Source organism: Lagenorhynchus albirostris, chromosome 18, assembly GCF_949774975.1.
Source record: "Lagenorhynchus albirostris chromosome 18, mLagAlb1.1, whole genome shotgun sequence".
In the NCBI taxonomy this organism is placed as follows: Eukaryota; Metazoa; Chordata; class Mammalia; order Artiodactyla; family Delphinidae; genus Lagenorhynchus; species Lagenorhynchus albirostris.
The window spans coordinates 8,958,217-8,978,324 of record NC_083112.1 but is presented as its reverse complement, the minus strand read 5'-3'; the positions used below and the strand labels follow the sequence as shown (position 1 = coordinate 8,978,324).

The window sequence follows — 20,108 nt, the reverse complement described above, 5'->3', positions numbered from 1 at the left end:
CTACAAAAGAATTACATAAAAAATCAATTTCAATAAGCTACCCAGGAAAACCCAAAATATTTGAAAATTAAGCAACACACTTCTAAAAAAATCCATGAGTCAAAGAAGAAATCACAAAGGAAATTAGAAAATATTTTGAACTGAAAATGAAAATACAACATATAAAAATGTGGGGGAAATTATAAATTTAAGTGCTTATATTTAAAAACAAAGTCTTAAATTTAAATATCGAAATTCCCTAATTAAATACCTAAATTTCCAGCTTAAGAAGCCAGGGAATAAAAAGAACAAATTAAACCAATTGAAAATAAGAGTGAAGGAAATTATCAAGATAAGCACAAAAGTCAATTAAATTATTGAAACCAAAAGCTGTGGAAAGAAAACTGCTAAACCTGTAGCAAGAATGACCAAGGAAAGAAGAGTGTAAAGAGGGGTCACTACAGATCCTACAGACATAAAAAGGATCACAAGGGAAAATTACACTCTTTCTGCCAAAAGGCTTGATAACTTAAATGAGACAGATATACTGCTTGGGGGGAGAAAGACAAAACAGAAAATCCATATAACCATATATTTACCAAAGAAACAAAACCTGTTACCAAAAATCTTCCCGCACGCACAAAAAAACCTCCATGCCTAGATGGTTACCAAACGTTAAAGAAATTATATCAATCATATACAAACTATTTCTGAAAACAGAAGAGGAAACATTTCTTGGTTTCAGAAGGCTAGTCTAACCATGCTATTAGAAGGCATTACAAGAAATGGCAATCATAGACCAATATTCCCCCTGAACACAGACACTTAAATCCTCAACAAAATATTAGCTGACCAAATTCAGAAACAGATAAAAGGACAATACATCATGACCAAATGAGATTAACCCAAGATTGCAAAATTGGTTTAACTTACAAAAATCAATAAATATAATTCACCATAATAACAGAATAAAGCATAAAATCCATAGTCGTCTCAATAAATACAAAAAGGGGGGGACATCTGGCAAAATTCAACACCCATCCATAATTTAAAAATTAAAATCTCACTAAACTGGGAATAGAAGGGAACACGCTCCATCTGATTTCTTTTAATCTACAAAAAAATCACTGCTGACATTCTACTTAACGTTAAAAGACAATGTTTTCCCCTTAAGATGTGGAATAAAACAAGAATATCCATTCCCACCATCTCTTCAACATTAAATTGAAAATGCTAGACAGTGCAATAAAGTAACACAAAGAAATAAAAAGCTTATAAAGATGGGAGAAAAAAGAACAAAACTGTCTTATTCACAGATATGATTGTTTTTGTAGAGAAAATCCTAAATCTACAAAAAAACTATTGGAACTAAATGAATTTCAGCAAAGTCAAAGAATACACACACAATTTTTAAGACAACTACTGTATCTGGATATATTATCAGAAAAAAATAAAAAAATAAAATTTAGAAAATAGCATCAAAAAGAAAATCTTTAGGAATAAATTAACTGCAAGATCTCTACGGAGAACATTAAAATGTTACTTTACATTGTATGTATATATGTTAATATGTTAACAAAATCATATTACATAATTGACATAGTAACATAACATTAATACGGAAAAACCTACTTCATTGAGCTGGCGTAAAGATCTTGCACAGATACATAGATACATAAATATAAATTTGTTTATAGTACGTATCAAAAAAAAGATGACCTAAATAAAAGGAGAGGTGAACAACTGTACTAATAATCTACTGCTGTGTAATAAACTACTCCAAAACTTCAGCAGTTGAAAATAACATTTATTTTCTCACACAGTTTCTAAGGGTCAGGAATCCAGGAGCAGCTTAGCTGGTGTGTCTGGCTCAAGGGTCTCTCATGAGGTTGCAAACTGTAGTGAGGTCTACACTCAACTGAAGGCCTGAGGATCCACTCAAGGCTACTAGCAGAAGGCCTCAATTCTTTGTCATGTGGATGTCTGGAGACAATATTCCACTGGTCTCTTGCATTTCTTTCTGCACATCTTGCAACTGAGGATCTCACTGCCCTTTGTTCCAGACTAACTTCCCAAAGGTGTTTATAAAGTGAACAGTTGTGGAAGATAAAGTCTCCTCCAGAGCAAAGAACAGGTATGCTTACCGCCCATTAAAAAAATATCCAGGTTCCCTATGTTCGGAATTCCTCTCTTGTAATGCAAGCACTGCATGTGCAGTTGTCATCTGACCCTCTTCATATCAAGTGTGATTTGGAGCTTGAGGAACTGGTGCAAAAATGCTGAAAGTACCCTGGCTACTACTATAGCTGTGACAATAACCTGTCTTTCGACGCAGACCCAAGAGTCTCATGTCTTCTATCAGCATCCATGAAACTGCAGTAGGCTAATTTGTTAGCTTGCAAGTAGGGTAAAATCTCAGCTCCTTCACAGGCTTGACAATGGGCCTCTCTACAACATGGCAGCTGTTTTCTCCTAGAGTGACTGATGAGAGAGAGAAAGACTAATACACAAGCCACTGTGCCTTTTACAACCTAATTTCAGAAGTGACTTCAACTATATTATATTGGTTACACAGACCAACCCTAATATAATGTGCAAGGTGACTACAAAAGGATACAAATACAACCAGGCAGAGATCAATGGGAAGCATGTTAAAGGCTGACTACCAAATTCCATATTGTTATAGGTCAGTTCTCCCTAAATATTTTATAGAGAAACACAATCCCCATCAAAATCCCAAAAGGTTCTTTTTTTTTCTGTAGAAACTGACAAACTGATTTTAAAATTTATATGGAAACACAAAGGAACTAGACTGGACAAACAATATTAGAGGTTTCACACTATTTGATTCCAAGACTTAAGGTGATAGAGACAGTATGATACTAGCATAGCAGAAACAATTAGATCAAAGAAACAAGAAAGTCCAGAAACAGATCCATACATATATGTGTTCAAACATTCCTGGACAGGGCTTCCCTGGTGGCGCAGTGGTTGAGAATCTGCCTGCCAATGCAGGGGACACGGGTTCGAGCCCTGGTCTGGGAAGAACCCACATGCCGCGGAGCAACTAAGCCTGTGAGCCACAACTACTGAGCCTGGGTGTCTGGAGCTTGTGCTCCGCAATGAGAGGCCGCGACAGTGAGAGGCCCGCGCACCGTGATGAAGAGTGGCCCCCGTTCGCCGCAACTAGAGAAAGCCCACACACAGAAACGAAGACCCAACACAGCCAAAAATAAATAAATAAACAAATAAATAAAAACATTCCTGGACAAAGGCAGTCCAGTGCAGAAAAGAAAACAAAATTTTTCAAACAATGGTGTTGGGACTGGATAAATGCATTTGTAAAAATGAACCTCAATACCTATGAAACTTGTAAAAGAAAACAAGGGAAATTATTTCAAGACTTGGGAGTAGGCAAAAGCTTCTTAAAACTCAAATCTATTAAAGAAAAAAATTGATTAATTGAACTTCGTCAAAATTAAAAACTTTCGCTTATCGAAATACACTGTTAAGGAAAACAAAAACTTACAAACTGGGAGAAAATACTCTCAATGTATTGATGTGACAAAAAACATATCCGGACTATATTAAGAATTCTTACACATCAATAATAAAAAGATAACCAATTTTTTTTAATGTGCAAAAACCAGGGATATTCCACAAAAGAAAATACACTAATTATTGACAATTGTCAATAACCATATGAAACATCATTAGGTCGCAAGGAAATCCAAAATAACACAAGATACCATTTCACTTCCACGAAATAGCTAAAATTTAACAAATGATTATCCAAATGCTGGCAAGGACGTAGAGCAACTAGAACTAACACAGAGTCACAGTGAGAGTATGTAAGAGAAAACTGAAAAACTACACAGCAGTTTTTTATATAGTAAAACACACATCTGCCTGTGAACCAGCAATTTCAATCCTAGGCATTTACTCAAGAGAAATGAAAACACATGTTTGCAAGAAGATCCCTGCAGGCCTTATTCTTAACAACAAGAAACTGGAAACAACTCAAATATCCATCAACAGAAGAAAAGATAAACTCTGGTATATTCATCTAACAAAATACTACTCAGCAATAAAAAGAACTCTGACACCATCCAACCTCATAGATGCATCTGGAAATATATGTTAAGCAGAAGAAGCTAGATGCAAAAAAGCACACACTGTATGATGACCAAACAAAATAATCTACATTGTTAGAAATCACAGTGCTTGGGAGAGAGGAGAACGGAATGGAAAGGGCAACGATTAAACTTTCTGGGGTGATGAGAATGTTCTTTATCATCTTTTGGTTATCAGTTACACGGGTATAACTGTCACAACTAAAAGTGAACAGCTAAAATCTGTACATTTTATTGTATTTAATTTACATCTCAATATAAATAAATTAAAACAAATTTTAAAAATAAATTTGAGGGCTTCCCTGGTGGCACATTGGTTGAGAATCCGCCTGCCAATGCAGGGGACACGGGTTCGTGCCCGGCTCTGGGAAGATCCCACATGCCGCAGAGCGGCTGGGCCCGTGAGCCATGGCCGCTGAGCCTGCGCGTCGGAGCCTGTGCTCCGCAATGAGAGAGGCCACAACAGTGAGAGGCCCGCGTACTGCAAAAAAAAAAAATAAAAAATAAAAAAATAAAAAAATAAATTTGAGCTCATAGTATTAATTTTCCATTTTTTCTTTGTCTTGGGTTGTCCACATATATACTTAGTGTATATATATATATATATATATACACACACACACATTTATGGGTTATCGGTAATTGTTACTCATCTACTATGTGCCAAACATGATGCTTGCTTACAAAATAACTGTTAAGTTCATGCCTCAAGAGGATAACAATCTAAAGCAAGGAAATACACGATAACAATACACAATGTGAGGGTTTACATTATAAAGATATACACAGGGAGGACTTCCCTGGTGGCGCAGTGGTTAAGAATCCTCCTGCCAATGCAGGGGACACAGGTTCGAGCCTTGGTCCGAGAAGATCCCACATGTCATGGAGCAACTAAGCCCTCGAGCCACAACTACTGAACCTGTGCTCTAGAGCCCTCAAGCCACAATTACTGAGTCCGTGCCTAGAGCCCATGCTCCGCAACAAAGAGAAGCCACCACAGTGAGAAGCCCATGCACCCCAACGAAGACCCAACACAGCCAAAAATAAAAATTAATTAATTAAAAAAAAAAAGATATACACAGGGACTTGTGAGAAGGAGAAAAGGGCACCATACACTGCCTGAAAGAAGAGTTAGGTAACAGAAAAGCCTTTTCGTTAGGTGAAGGATGAAAAGCAGGACTTCGGACATGCAGACAAGCAGGAATGGCTCATTATAAGCAGAGAAATACCACGTGCAAAGACACAGAGGCAAAGAGTCTAAAACAACAGGGAGCTAGGAGCAGTTCAGTGTTTTTGGAGTTTGGAGAACCTATGGAAAAAAGGGAAATGCCAGCAAGGTAGGTAGGTACCATTCTAATGTTAAGGCATTTGCATTATAGAGGCAGTGAAGAGCCACTGAACAGCTTTAAGCAAGGGAAGGACACATACAAATCTGCAACTACAAGTATCACTCTGCTAACACTGTGAGAAAAAGCCTAAAAGAGAGTGAAAAATGGAAGCAGAGCTACCTGTAAGAAGGCACCTGCAACAAGCAAGTCATGTTTCCTTTTAGTAAACCAATCGCCGCACATGGACTGAAGAGAAATTCAAGAACCCCCAAAATGGACAGGAAAATGAGTGAAAATTAAAATCAGAGTGTTCACAGAAAAAAAAAGAATGATCAAAATGGCCCAAACAAAGGATACTCATCTTCACTCATAAGAGAAATGTAATGACATAAATCACAGCAAGATCCTTTCTGACCCACCTCCTAGAGAAATGGAAATAAAAGCAAAAATAAACAAATGGGACCTAATGAAACTTAAAAGCTTTTGCACAGCCAAGGAAACCATAAACAAGACGAAAAGACAACCCACAGAATGGGAGAAAATATTTGCAAATGAAGCAACTGACAAAGGACTAATCGCCAAAATTTACAAGCAGCTCATGCAGCTCAATGTCAAAAAAACAAACAACCCAATCCAAAAATGGGCAGAAGACTTAAATAGACATTTCTCCAAAGAAGGTATACAGATTGCCAACAAACACATGAAAGGATGCTCAATATCACTAATCATTAGAGAAATGCAAATCAAAACTACAATGAGGTATCACCACACACCGGTCAGAATGGCCATCATCAAAATGTCTACAAACAGTAAATGCTGGAGAGGGTGTGGAGAAAAGGGAACCCTCTAGCACTGTTGGTGGGAATGTAAACTGGTACAGCCACTATGGAGAACAGTATGGAGGTTCCTTAATAAACTAAAAATAAAACTACCATATGATCCAGCAATCCCACTCCTGGCCATATAACCTGAGAAAACCATAATTCAAAAAGATTCATGTACCACCATGTTCACTGAAGCACTATTTACAATAGCCAGGACATGGAAGCAACCTAAGTGTCCACTGACAGACAAATGGATAAAGAAGCTGTGGCCCATATATACAATGGAATATTACTCAACCATAAAAAGAAATGAAATTGAGTTATTTGTATTGAGGTGGATGGACCTAGAGTCTGTCCTGTCATACAGAGTGAAGTAAGTCAGAAAGAGAAAAACAAATACCATATGCTAACATATATATGGAATCTAAAAAAAAAAATGGTTATGAAGAACCTAGGGACAGGACAGGAATAATGACGCAGATGTAGAGAATGGACTTGAGGACACGGGGAGGGGGAAGGGTAAGCTGGGAAGAAGTGAGAGAGTGGCACTGACATATATACACAACCAAATGTAAAATAGATAGCTAGTGGGAAGCAGTCGCACAGGGAGATCAGCTCCGTGCTCTGTGACCACCTAGAGGGGTGGGATAGGGAGAGTGAGAGGGAGACGCAAGAGGGAGGGGATATGGGGATATATGTATATGTACAGCTGATTCACTTTGATAAACAGCAAAAACTAACACACCATTGTAAAGCAATTATACTCCAATAAAGATATTTTAAAAAAAAGAGAGAAATGTAAATTAAAACTACACTGAGGTACCATTTTTCACCTATCATATTGGCAAAAATCCAAAAAGTATCATTGTATGCTGTTGCGGCAAGGCTATAGGAAAACAACTACTCTCATGTATACATTACTGTGACAACCCTCACAAAGGACAACGGAACTATATCTATCAAAATTATATCCTACAACCCTCATGAAGGACAACTTAACAGTATCTATCAAAATTGTATCCGCTTTATTCTTTGACCCAACAATTCCACTTCTAGGAAGTTAATCTACAGACACACTTGCATGTGTACAAGATGATATATGTACAAGGTTGTTCATGCAGTATTTTTATAATAGCAAGAACTGGAAACAATTTAACTGTCCATCAGTGGGCTAGTTAAATTACAGTCCATAAATGAACACTCTGCAGCTGTTGAGAAAGAGAGCACACATACTAGAACTTTATATACTAATACAGAAAGATCTCCAGGGTATACTGTTAAGTGACATAAATAAATAAAAGGCAAAGCAGTTAAAGTTTCCAACATTAGTGTAAAACATGTGTTGGGGTGAGGGGAGGCATGGGGTGGGATACATATACTTGTACAGCGTTGTATTTTTTAAACCCCCAGAACGATATATAAAAAACCCAATAATACTAGTAAGCTATTGTAGAGGAGTCTGGGAACTTTACAGATGAGGAAGGGTATGGAAAAGAGACTTTTTTCTCTTTTTGGTTTTTTACTTTTGAAGTATTACTGTGCAGATAGTGTTAAAAAAAAAACAACTTTGAACTACTGTATCAGAATCAACAGGCTTTGTTAACTCATTTGATTTGAGAAGTAAAGGAGACAGAGAGATCAAGATGACACCCAAGTTGCTGACTTGATGACAAACCTAGCCATTCAACTTAAAAACAAATTGTATTAACCAATGCAGATGTTAAAGGATAAAGGAAGGCAGCTCAGTTTTGGACATGTACTGGAAGTGTTGTGTCTGATGGCATATGAGAAAAAGATAGGAAATTGAGAAGAAACGTTAGGGATATGGCTGTTAATAGAAGCCTTGGAGGAAAAAAAGGGAAAACATTTTATATGAGCCTAATTTACCTAGGAATTATTTATTCTGTAAACCCAATTAACCCAGAGAATAAAACTAAAAAGGCAACTAACTCAAAGTGACAGCATAAGGCCACACAATCATACCCTTTTCTCACAGACACCAGGCTCTCACTAAAAGCTTATTTATTTGTTACATTTAGATAACTTCCCAAGTTCACAACAGATTAGAAACATCAAAAAAGGGTGCGGGTGAGAATTCCCCAGCTGTCCAGTGGTTAGGACTTGGTGCTTTCACTGCCGAGGGCCCGGGTTGGATCCCTGGTCCAGGAACTAAGGTCCCTCAAGCCTCGAGGTGTGGCAAAAAGTAAATAAATAATTTTTTTTTAAAAAAGGGTGCAGGGGGCTTCCCTGGTGGCGCAGTGGTTGAGAGTCCGCCTGCCGATGCAGGGGACACGGGTTCGTGCCCCGGTCTGGGAAGATCCCACATGCCGCGGAGCGGCTGGGCCCGTGAGCCATGGCCGCTGAGCCTGCGCATCCGGAGCCTGTGCTCCGCAACGGGAGAGACCACAACAGTGAGAGGCCCGCGTACCAAAAAAAAAAAAAAAAAAAAAGGGTGCAGGTGGAGCTACCAGAGGCAACCATTTGGCAGCAGCATGAGGCAGCAAAAAAAAAAAGATGAGAATACCACCAATACCTCAAAAAAGCACAGCATTCTTCAAGTGCTCTTCACAGAGCCAGAGTACCATATTTTATCATCTAAGACTTGGCCAAAATGGTCCCTCCTTTAAGAAGTTTTTCATGGTTCCTACACTCTTAACCTAAGTAATTAATCTCCCTTTAACAAATTTCCAATTTCAAGTATGTTGTTTACACCTTCCTGAAAGCACTTTATTCTGCCTCGTTTTATAATTATTTTACAATTATAACTGGTATTTTGTGATACCAGTCTCCTTCTTCCCACTTGAATATAGATCTCTTAAATAAAGGTGTATCTTTCATCTTTATATCTCTGAGCACAATTTCCTTACATAGCATAGCATAGCATGCAAATATCCATTCAACAAATATCCATCTTTGCCTTCTCTAAAGTGTTGTGAATGGACCTGCCACAAATAGAGTCTCCCTGCCCCAAGTTATAGTTTTCTATTAAGTACTTACATACTTGTCACCAAGGGAAGCATCTGGCCTGCCTTATATCAAAAACTAATTTAAGGGGTGACTGGAAGTGACCGCTAATGGGTTTAGGGTTTCTTTTATAAGAGACAAAAATATTCTAAGAGCAGATTGTGGTGATGGTTGCACACACCTGCGAATGTACTAGAAGTTGATGAGTTGCACAGTTTCAATAGGTGAACTGTATGGAATGTGAATTATATCTCAATAAAGCTGATTTTAAAAATGAGATACCTGCTATTATTCCCCACTTCACAGATTTAAGAAACTGAGGCTTGGCAATTAGGTAATTTATCCACGGTGACACAACTAGCTAGTGATGGAGGGAGGATAAAAACCCAAGCAGTCTTGACTCTATGTCTATATGCTTAACCGCCATGCTCTTCTGCTTTCCTCAGCAAAGGACTTCACTTATCAAGCATCATATTAAATGCCTAAATATGTTCCTACTGATGTTCAAGTCTTCAATGCTAGTGACCTTCCAAACTCCACGTAGGACTGCAAAGCCTTGACCTAATTATGTTACACCATGAAGGTAGAGGAGAAGGAAAGCAAAACGCTGAAAAGAAAGGGACCAAAGAGACAGAGGAGGAAAAAAATGTACTCAAGATCTGTATTTCAAAGCTTTCCATTCTGAGCATAAGACTACATGAAACATTACTACTGCTTGACTGCTATCATCAAAGTTGGTGGGCAGGCCTAATTCACCTGAGCTGGGAGCTTCCTGGACTAGGTCTGCTGAATCCAGGGTTTCTTGGCAAAAGAGACATTTTAGGCCAGATAATTTTTTGTTGTGGAGGGCTGCCCTACACATTGTAGGATGTTTAGCAGCATCCCTACCTCTACTCACTAGATACCAGTAGCACCACTCTTCCCGCCCCCCCTTCCCCCCCCCGCCCCCAGTTGTGACAACCAAAATGTCTCCAGGCATTGCCAAAGGTCCTTGGGCGAGGAGCTGGGGAAGGAAGCGGTGTTCAAAACCACCCCCATTTGAGAGCCGCTGGCCTAGACTAAAGGTAAAGTTGAAAAAGGGCCAGCCATTTGATATTAACTCGTGTATATAATAACTGGAGACAAAAACTTTTTTTTAACCAGCTTTACTGAGACATGTTTGACACATAAAAATGTAGATATTTAAGGTATACAGCTTGTCTTTTGATATATGTATGCACTGTGAAAAGATCACCATAATCAAGCTAATTAACACATCTCTACATACTTACCATTTGGGGGGGGTTGGGATAGGGGGTAACAGACAAGAGCCTTTTAAATCAATTGCCTCCCAAACCTACTAAGAAAAAAAACTTATTTCATTAAAAAAAAAATGTGAAGCTGGGGTGGGGGCAGCATGTAGGGATTAAATAGGAACAAAGCTCATGTAGTCATGCCAACTTCTGCACAGGTCAGCATGTAAGGTCCCTGACACTAGCAGAATATCAACTATAAAGAGGGACTACTAAAGATCAAAAAATAGATCTAAAGAACATTAGAAATGAGAACTGCTCCCTTTGATTTGAAGAAAAATCAGTTTCCCTTATAATAAAAACTAAGTGTTCCTCATCTCTGGAAGAACTGAAATATCAAAGTCAAGGCTGCCACCCCACCAGGGAAGAGGAGCAAGTCAAATGACAGTATAAATAAAAATGAAATGACAGTTGGGGCACAAGGGGGGAGTGGTGAGACAGGACAAGTAGACAGTAGGAGATAGAGCTTACCCTATATGAAATTACTTGCCCTGACTCTCAAATCTCCCTTCCTGCCTTTATATAATCTTCCATTAAGACCAAGTTAAGGGCTTTCAATACTTAACCTCTGGTTATTGTTCAAAGTCTAGCACTGCAGCCTCTCCATTCAGAGCACTGCTCCCCCTCAACGTGCCATGGGCTCTGAAACCTTATTTCTCTCTAAAAGTTCCATCTCCCTCAAACCATTTTAGATGGGGGGGAGGGGTGCACAGATAACTTAACCTACTCAATCTAAAGTGTGCGCTGCAAGTAACCTCTGCCCAATAAGCATACAAAAATGTTTTCCCCTCCTCATAATCAACAAAATGCAAACCCAAAACAAGATACAAACTTCACATATCAAATCAGCAAAAGGCATAAAGTTTAATAAAGCCCAATGTTGGCAAACATGTAACAGTCATAGTCATATACTGTCGGTTTGTGTAAGTAGTTACAACCTACATACCACTCAAAAGGAGTCAGAATAAATTGTGGTGACACATGCATATAATACTCTAATCATTGTTTAAATTATGTTGATCTATATGTGCCAATATGAGAAGAGCTACATGACATCAACTACAGAAAAAAGTAAATTTCAGGAAAAAAGTAAACAATATAGCTTTTAATAACAACAACAAAAAAAAGCAGTAAGTATAATACTATTTGCATAAATTTTTTGAAAAGTAAATTTTCTGAAAACTGTTAACAGTGGATTACCTTTTAGGGGGAAGAGATAAAGTAGCTTTTATTTTTATTTTCTGTACCACAAGAATTTCCTTATCATATACATGTATAACTTTTAACTTAAAATATACAATTCTTTAAAGTACTCTGTTCCCGCCAACCTTAACAACAACTCTCACTACCAACTCTCCATACACACCCCAACCCCCATCCCAATATCTGAAGGTTAACTGAAATTGCCTGGCGGAATTTCAACTACTTAGGGATGCATTCTGTAAATACACTTTGGATATATATCTGGGACTTTTCTTTAAAAATCTCTTCCCTTACTTCTCTAAAACCACCTCTGAGATGAAAGGGAAAAAGAATCCCTACACTGCCCAGGGAACCACAAACTCTTGTTTCCTTTTGGGCCCCCTAACCATTCTCTCCAAGAGAGAGACAATGCTTGTGGTCATAATGTCCCCTCCTTCACTCTCCCACATAAAGAGCAACCTCAACTGTCACTGAAGAGGGAGGAAGGCCTGGCCATGGTAGAATCACTTAACAGCAGGGATCCTACTCTGGTTTTTCTCAGCTCTCATCACCTTGGTGCAAGTGGCAAACCACCACTCGAAACTTCTATAGGGCAGAGTCTCAGTCCTGTTTATTACATCATCCATGGTACAGTATATATATGAAGCTTAGTATTTGTTCATTTTAACTGAATCAGGTCAGAGCAATCTCTGTCAAAGGGAAGCAAGTTAGTGGAGTACTTCTAGATCATGGTCCTTTAAAGATGCCTCAAATTAGCTTCCTGCTTATCAGTCTTTCCTCCACTCCCCTTGGCTGACTTATAAGTGTTACACAGCTAAACCAAGTATTTCTAATTACTGCTTATTACTGATGTCTAATCATTAGAGCACAATAACTATCATGGATATTTTTAAACATCTCAGAGTAATGGCTTTAAGATTTAAACAACTAAATTTAACTAATCTGAGTTTAATCTTCACGATTTTCTCACAGAGCATGATCATCCCTATCAACTGAAACAATTACAGCAAACTTATCCTTAATTTTGAACTAATTAGTGAGAAAGAGTTATAAAACCTTTTTAAGTATTGGGGAAAATGGTTATAATCAGGTGGTTCATGACAGTACAGTGTGAGGAAGAGCTGACCTCTACACTCCAAGGAAGCACAATTTTGAACCATTTGGCAACTTCTTAAATAAACTAAAAAAGTAAATATGTTCTCAGAGAAATTACTGGGTTTATTGTTAGACTAAGTATTTTTGGAATTTTTAACATTTCCAAACAGGAATACTCAAACCAAATACAATTTTCTCCAAACACCTACTGTAACTGGAAGCAAATGACTTGTGTAGCAAATTGAGTTTAAAAGTAAAAAAAAAGAAAGTAAAAAATAAAAAAAAAACACATTCATGCACACATGCATCTTATAACAAAATAAAGTTCAACACTAACTTCCAAATTACCCTGGCTTGCAAGTTTAACAAAGAATAAATAAATGCCTTGTCAAATACTGTTACACAATGAAAGATCAAGCAACTCCAGGAGACAGAGACATGCAAGAGGTTATCTTCTGAGACAATTTAAGTGGACCGCATCCTGGATAGAAATTATTAAAACCAGACTCTGAAACAGATGGTTAACCTCGAAACTTTCTTGGTTGAATGAAAAAAAAGGGGGGAAAGGAGAAAGAGAATAATATGCTACCTGGCAATAATTTTAAATATTGCTTAAGTCCTGAATAAAACAATACAGACCACGTGGATACTTCTAAGCCTCCAGGAGATGTAAGGGCTGCCTCAATTCCACAAGAATATGACTGTGACTTTGAATAAATCAATCAAGTTACAATCAGAACCTAATTTCTCATGCATATAATGAGTTGGAGATCATCTAAATTTCCTTATAGCTCTCTAACACTAATAAAGGAAACACAAATTTATTCTTTTCTAACATAGATTATATACAGTACTTGTCATCCAAGCGAAATCAGTGAGCTCTCCTGTTAGTTCTAGGCACACATGATCAAAAGAAGTAGCACTGAAGAAGCCACAGGACAATCCTAATCTCCAAGAGGGAGAAGCAGAAAGAACACAATCTCCCAAAATATTCCCCTCTACACAAAGTTTTGGGTACCATTCAGTCTTCACCAGGGTAAGCCCTGTCTAATACAGCGTATCACTTTATTTTAGGCTTAACAAATTATTGACAAAGCCTGGTCCTCAAAACATGACTCTTTGTATCCATTAAAGTTGCAAACCATTTTAAAATAAATTTAGAAATTAAAACTTTTATCCAACAGCCAACTCAGTAGAACTACTTGTCAAATATGCTTAGTACAAAACATTCCACGACAGCAAGGATCACTATCTTCACCACGTTATCTCCTCTAATTCTCGGGAAAAGTGAGGAAAAAGGCATAACCAGACAAGAATGAAAGTGACAAGAAGAGTCAAAAGCCACTGTAAAAAAACAAAGTTAACACAAGGAGAATCAACCTCAACAAAAAAGGAGAAAATAAGAAAGGGCACAAAAGTTCTTTAAGAAAAAATAAAGGCCAATACAAACACTACCTTGTCATTTAAAATACTCACACGTTCAAGTAAAACCCAGAGTATAATTTTTTAAACCATCAAAAAAGCACACACAAAAAATCACTATTTCAGTAATCAAAGAATATCTAATGTGCACCTTTTCTATATACATTCGTACATTTATTTTGAAAGAATAATGTTCTCATTTAAGGTTTTTTTTTGGAAAGAATAATGTTCTCAATTTTTTTTTTACAGTTAAGGTTTTCAAAATAAATCTACCTTTCTATAAGAAGTTCCATGTTGAAACTGTCACCTACATATTCATCACTATAAATTTTAATTAGGTTTTCTGCTATCACCAGACGACAGCAGATTAATCGTTCCACAAACTGACCTGCACACACCAGAGGAATGCTCATCTTATTGTCTAAAATTGCTAACATCTCCGACATATGTACTGCATAAATAAGTGTCCTTTCTAGCCCATATTTTGCTTAATACCATGTTTGTGCTTTTAACTATTTTACTTGACTACTGCTTACGTAAGTATAGAAAATGCTCTATCTTGGAACTTCATCAACATGTGTTGAGAACAATGATTATACTGCCATTCAAGTTTTAAATAATTATGACTTACAGCTCCCCTCATATATAAACACACTTGAACTTTTAGAAGTTATTAGGAAGACAGTAGAAGACCTCCAAAACTCACTCAAGACCACAGACCAACCTTCGAACGTAAAGGCTACATCCACAGTCTCCCAAACGGTTTAACAAACAGGGTTGGGTAGGGTCGTTCAGGACAGTACTGCCCATCCATCATTTCATAACAGAAGTGTGAGAAGAGCGTTCAAAGCACGTCCTTCAAAATCAAATAAAGGGTTCCCTTTCGGGAGTTGGTTAGGATGCCTAAACGTGTCAAGTAGGCAGGGACCTGCTCTTTCAAACCCTACCCCGAGTTTACACCGGCCGCGAAGGAACGCAGGAACAGGCAACTCTGAAGCCGACGAGGTGCAGCGTTTCAGGGTTCAGACTCATTCCCTCGAATAACTGTACCGCGGCTTAACGTAGCTTCAACGTATATACCAATAGGCAACAGCAGCAAGAAACCACAAACAAGCGTTTCCTCTCGACCAGAAACTTTTCAGGTGTCACTAAGATAAGAGACTGCACAAATGTCAACTGTACAGCTGCACACCGTTTGCATGGTCGCTCCGACTCCGAGCTTCCGAAAGGAAAACTAGAACTCAGTGGTGGCCCGGGAGAAGCCACTCCAGCCCGTGCTGGACTCTTCCTCAACTAGGTCCTCGGGTGCCTCCAGCACCAGCTCCGAGAGGCGCGGTAGGCGCGCTTTATCTCCCGCGACTGGCAAGTAACAGGATAAAAATGTCACTCGGTCGGCCCGTTGTCGTCGCCCGGAGCGGAGGCTGCACGGCGCGGGCGACCCAACGGCGGGGGCGAGGGCGCCGAGGCCCGCACACCGCCCCGAGGTCAGCCCCGACCCGCGCTCCCCGCCCCTCGCCCGGAAAGGGGAAAACCCGCCCGCGGGAGGATTCAACAGGAGCGCCGCGCCGCCCGCCTGCCGCCCGGGAAACAGCCTCCGGGCTGCCGGGCGCTGGGGGAGGGGCGGCGGGGCGCGGGCGGCGGGTCGGCGGGCAGCCGGCGCGGACCCCCGGCCGCGCGCAAGGTCACCGCCCGCCGCCCGCCGCCCTCGTCGCCGCGGGCGCCCCAGCCCTGCCAGGGCGGCAAGTTTAATTTCCAGAGGCTGCGGCTGAGCCCGCGGCGTGGAGGGAGCGCGCCGGCCGTGGGGCCCTCCCCACCCCCACCGCAGAACCCGGCCCACGCCCCCGGCCCGCGCCCTACTGCTCCCGGCCCCGCCGCCGCCAGGCAGCCAGCGGCTGCAGCCCCCGATGCCGGGAGGCGAGTCTCGGCTGGCAGGCGGGCGGCGCTTGAGCCCCGCCACAGACTCAGCCGCGGTGGCGGGCGCTGAAAAATGGAGCGCGGCGACCAGAGGGAAGAGACATTTTCTTCCCGTTAACTGAATTGCTTCCTACCTCCGGGTGGCCGACTCGCTACTCCTCTCCGCTGCTCTCCGGGATCCGCCGCCGCCGCCGCATCCAATCGCCTCCTCCCCCCCCTCCCCTTCCGCAGCCAGCCCGGCCGTTCCTCCTCCTCTCCGCTTCAAAATGGCGCCAAGCGCTATTCGGCGGCTGCTCCAATCGAACCGCCGCGGACAGCACCCGGGGGCAGGCAGAGCGCCGCGTGGGTGCGCAGCGCCCCCTGCCGACCGGACAGCCTCGCGCGCGCGCGCTCGCCGGCCCTTCCGCCCCGCCCCGTGCGCGCGCGCGTGCCCGCCTCCGCTCCGCCCCGCCCCGCCCGTCGCGCGCGCACGCAGCCACACGGGCACGCCGCCGCTGTAGCCGCGGTGGCGGCGAGACCGGCAGCTGTCAATGCTTTCTCGCTTCCTTGACGTTTGCCGAAAACCACATAAATTGTTATATATCTCTAGCCTTACAGATAAAAGTTGGGAATTTTTTAAAACAGTGAAATTGAGTACTAATGTTGTGCGAAGTAAATAAAATTGGTGTTTACTTTGCTCCTTACTTGGGAACTCTGACCTAGTCACCTCAAAATGCCATCAAATAGCTTTTTTCTGCACTGTGTGTGTAATGTCTTTACTTAATCCCACAGCTTTCCCGTTTTCAGGTATTGTTTAGGTAGCGGGTGGGGGGACGTAGTAATTCCATCTGTAACAAAGCATTCCATTCATTCGTTTTATCACAGTTGTCCTTATCGGGGGAGAAACAATCTAAAGACCACAAGGATGCTTTCCAGAAGGTGGGTTTTCTAACCCCCTTCACCTCCAGGAGGTGCCACTCCTCCCTGCTGCAGCTGTGAGGGAATATGTTAAAAGTTATCTGGTGATTACTGTTAGGATGGAGAGAGGCAAAAATCTTTAAGGCCTCAGTGAAGTATAGCTGCTAACCAAAGAGACTATGCTTCATGCAACAGCAAATGGATTTACAGAAATTAGTAATCTAAACCTTCATTTAAAGCAACAGTCTAGGAAAACTGGAATCTGAAGTTGGTAATAAAAGAAAAATAAATTTCTGTGTTTAGGGCTTTAAAAAACAACCAAATGTGGGGGCAGGGTGTACATGGGAAATCTCTGTACCCCTCTCTCAATTTTGCTGTAAACATAAAGCTGATCTAATAAAAGTAAAGTCCAAAAAATAACCAAGTTGTAATTCATCAGGAGCAGTATGTGGCACCCATCAGCCCACACTTCTACTGGCTTTACACTAACAAAAGATTATTTTCCTTTCCGTTGAGAGAGGCACTAGGATTTCCAAACAGGGAGAATAGCAAGAAGGGAAAGGATGCCACAAAGGGAAATTAGGGTAAGGGTTCTGAGATGACCTGTGCCTACAACACAGCTCAATGCCAGAGCCAGCAAATGTAAGCCAAGGCAGTTTCCTGCTGACTTTCTTTCTTTTTAAACATTGTTTTAGAGGTCTCGTCTTGTTAAGCACATTTAGTTCCTTAAAGAGTTTTTGGACCATCTTCTTACCTACCTAATAACTAACTAATGGTACTCCCGATCTTCTATGCAGACACTAGACTGAAATTCTTAACTTTTTTATTCTGAAGAACTCTCTGGGATCTTTGGGGATATTGTGTGTATGTGTGTTATCGAAGATCATTTGGGTAAATATACAGACTTGTTAAAGTCTTCTTGGTTTCCTTGGAGTTATAACAAATAGCATAGGTCACCATTGTGACTAAGGTTCTGAGCTGCTGGCTGAGAATTCCTGAATGCACTGGGCAGAACAGCCAAAGCAAAGACTGTTCACTCTTATCCATGGTCAGCACTCAGCAGTGTGTGCAGTCCATGGGCCTGATCTTGGTTAACGGGAGGAAATTGCATTTAGTTACACTGTAAATCCACACTGTCCAAAAGAAATATGATGTGAACGAGGTATGCAACATAAAATCTTCCAATTTTAAAAAGTGAAAAGAAACCAGTGAAATTAATTTTAATAACATTTTATGTTACTAAACAGTATATCCAAAATATTGTCATTTGCACATATCAATATAAAATTTTATTAATGACATAATTTACATTCTTTTGTTCATCTTGTGAATTTTACACTTAAAGCACATTTCAATTCCCATTAGTCACGTTTCAAGTGCTCAATAAGTACATGTGGCCAGGGGCTTCCTATGGTGAACAGCACAGCCAGTAGACTCTGGAATCAAAATGCTATTTTTTAACAACTTATAATAAATATCCAACATTGTTTCATAGTGTCTTCTTTGCAACTGTTGAAGTTTGTTAAGAATTATGCCAGTACCAGTTGAAGTGCATGTATTTAAATATATATGAAAAGAAATTAGGACAATTTGAGACCCCTGGGACAACATCAAGTGTACTACTACTCTCATTATATGGGTCCCAGAAGGAGAAGAGACAGAGAAAGGGCCTGAGAATATATTTGAAGAATAATAGCTGAAAAATTCCCTAACCTGTGAAAGGAAACAGTCACCCAAGTCCAGGAAGCACAGAGTCCCATACAGAATTAACCCAAGGAGGAACACACCAACACATATTGTAATCAAAATGACAAAAATCAAATATATATGTATATACATATACTCATATAGCATTATATATATATATAGTATAGTATATATATTGTTATTTTATGCTCATGTTTTTATTTTGACATAGAACAATGACTTATTCTAAATTTCATATTTATATCAAGTATATCATTGGCTCAGATATGTAAGAAAGCAAATGAGAACTGATTTCAAGAGCATTATGGGGACTTCCCTGGTGGTCCAGTGGTTGGGATTCCACACTCCCAATCTGTGTTCGATCCCTGGTTAGGGAACTTGATCCCACATGCGTGCCGCAACTAAGAGTTCGCACACCGCAACTAGAAGCCTGCATATCGCAACTAAGGATCCCACATGCTGCAACTAAGGATCCCGCACGCCGCAGCTAGGACCTGGTTCAGCCAAATAAATAAATATTTTAAAATAAATAAATAAATATTTTAAAATAAATAGCATTATGATTAGCCATTAGAATGAGCCATAATTCTCAGCAAGCAGTTTAACTTAATACCAGAAGCATACCTATAGTAATACATGAGCTTCTTTAAACACAGTTTCATCTAGAATAAAATTTCTTTATATGGGGTTAGAAGTCATGAGTAATAGAACAATCTGGCCAGATGACTGAATGGAATAAAAGTGAGGACTCTCTCCCTGACAGCCTATTTATATTTTGATTTTACTGAACTGTCTGGTATCCAGGGCAGATCCTGCTACTGTTGATTAGGTAGGTCTGAGGCTACGCAGCGGCCTACCCCTACTTATTCAACCAGACTCGTTTACTTAACTTAGCCACTTTAATTTACTTCTCATTACTCCATAAGTCTCCACTTCCCACAACCATGCTGCTTTGGCCCATGACTTCCTTTGCCTGTAGACTTACCCTTCATCTTAATTTTCTTTTCCTCTCCATAGTCTTACTGCCTATTTACAACTGTAGAAAATGTTTGCCTCACTATTTTTTAAAAGGGCAAAAAAGGAAATACTCTATATTCTTTTTTTTTTTTTTTTGCACAGGCTCCGGACATGCAGGCTCAGCGGCCATGGCTCATGGGCCCAGCCGCTCCGCGGCATGTGGGATCGTCCCGGACCGGGGCACAAACCCGTGTCCCCTGCATCGGCAGGCAGACTCTCAACCACTGCGTCACCAGGGAAGCCCCACTCTATATTATTTTCCAAAGATTTCAAACTGCTCCCCAAGCAGGGTATGGATACTATATTAATTCCATATGCATATTTTAAAAGTCT

At 40.3% G+C, this 20,108-nt stretch overlaps 1 protein-coding gene across 1 annotated transcript in view; it reads right to left on the bottom strand.

Moving 5' to 3' along the window:
• Positions 1–16,350, bottom strand: part of PDS5B (PDS5 cohesin associated factor B) — a 195,916-nt gene extending 179,566 nt beyond the window's left edge. Inside the window, exon 1 of the mRNA XM_060129154.1 lies at positions 16,289–16,350. The gene's annotated coding sequence lies outside the window, so the exon portion shown is untranslated. The remainder of the gene's footprint in view (positions 1–16,288) is intronic.
• Between the last annotated feature and the right edge of the window lie 3,758 nt (positions 16,351–20,108).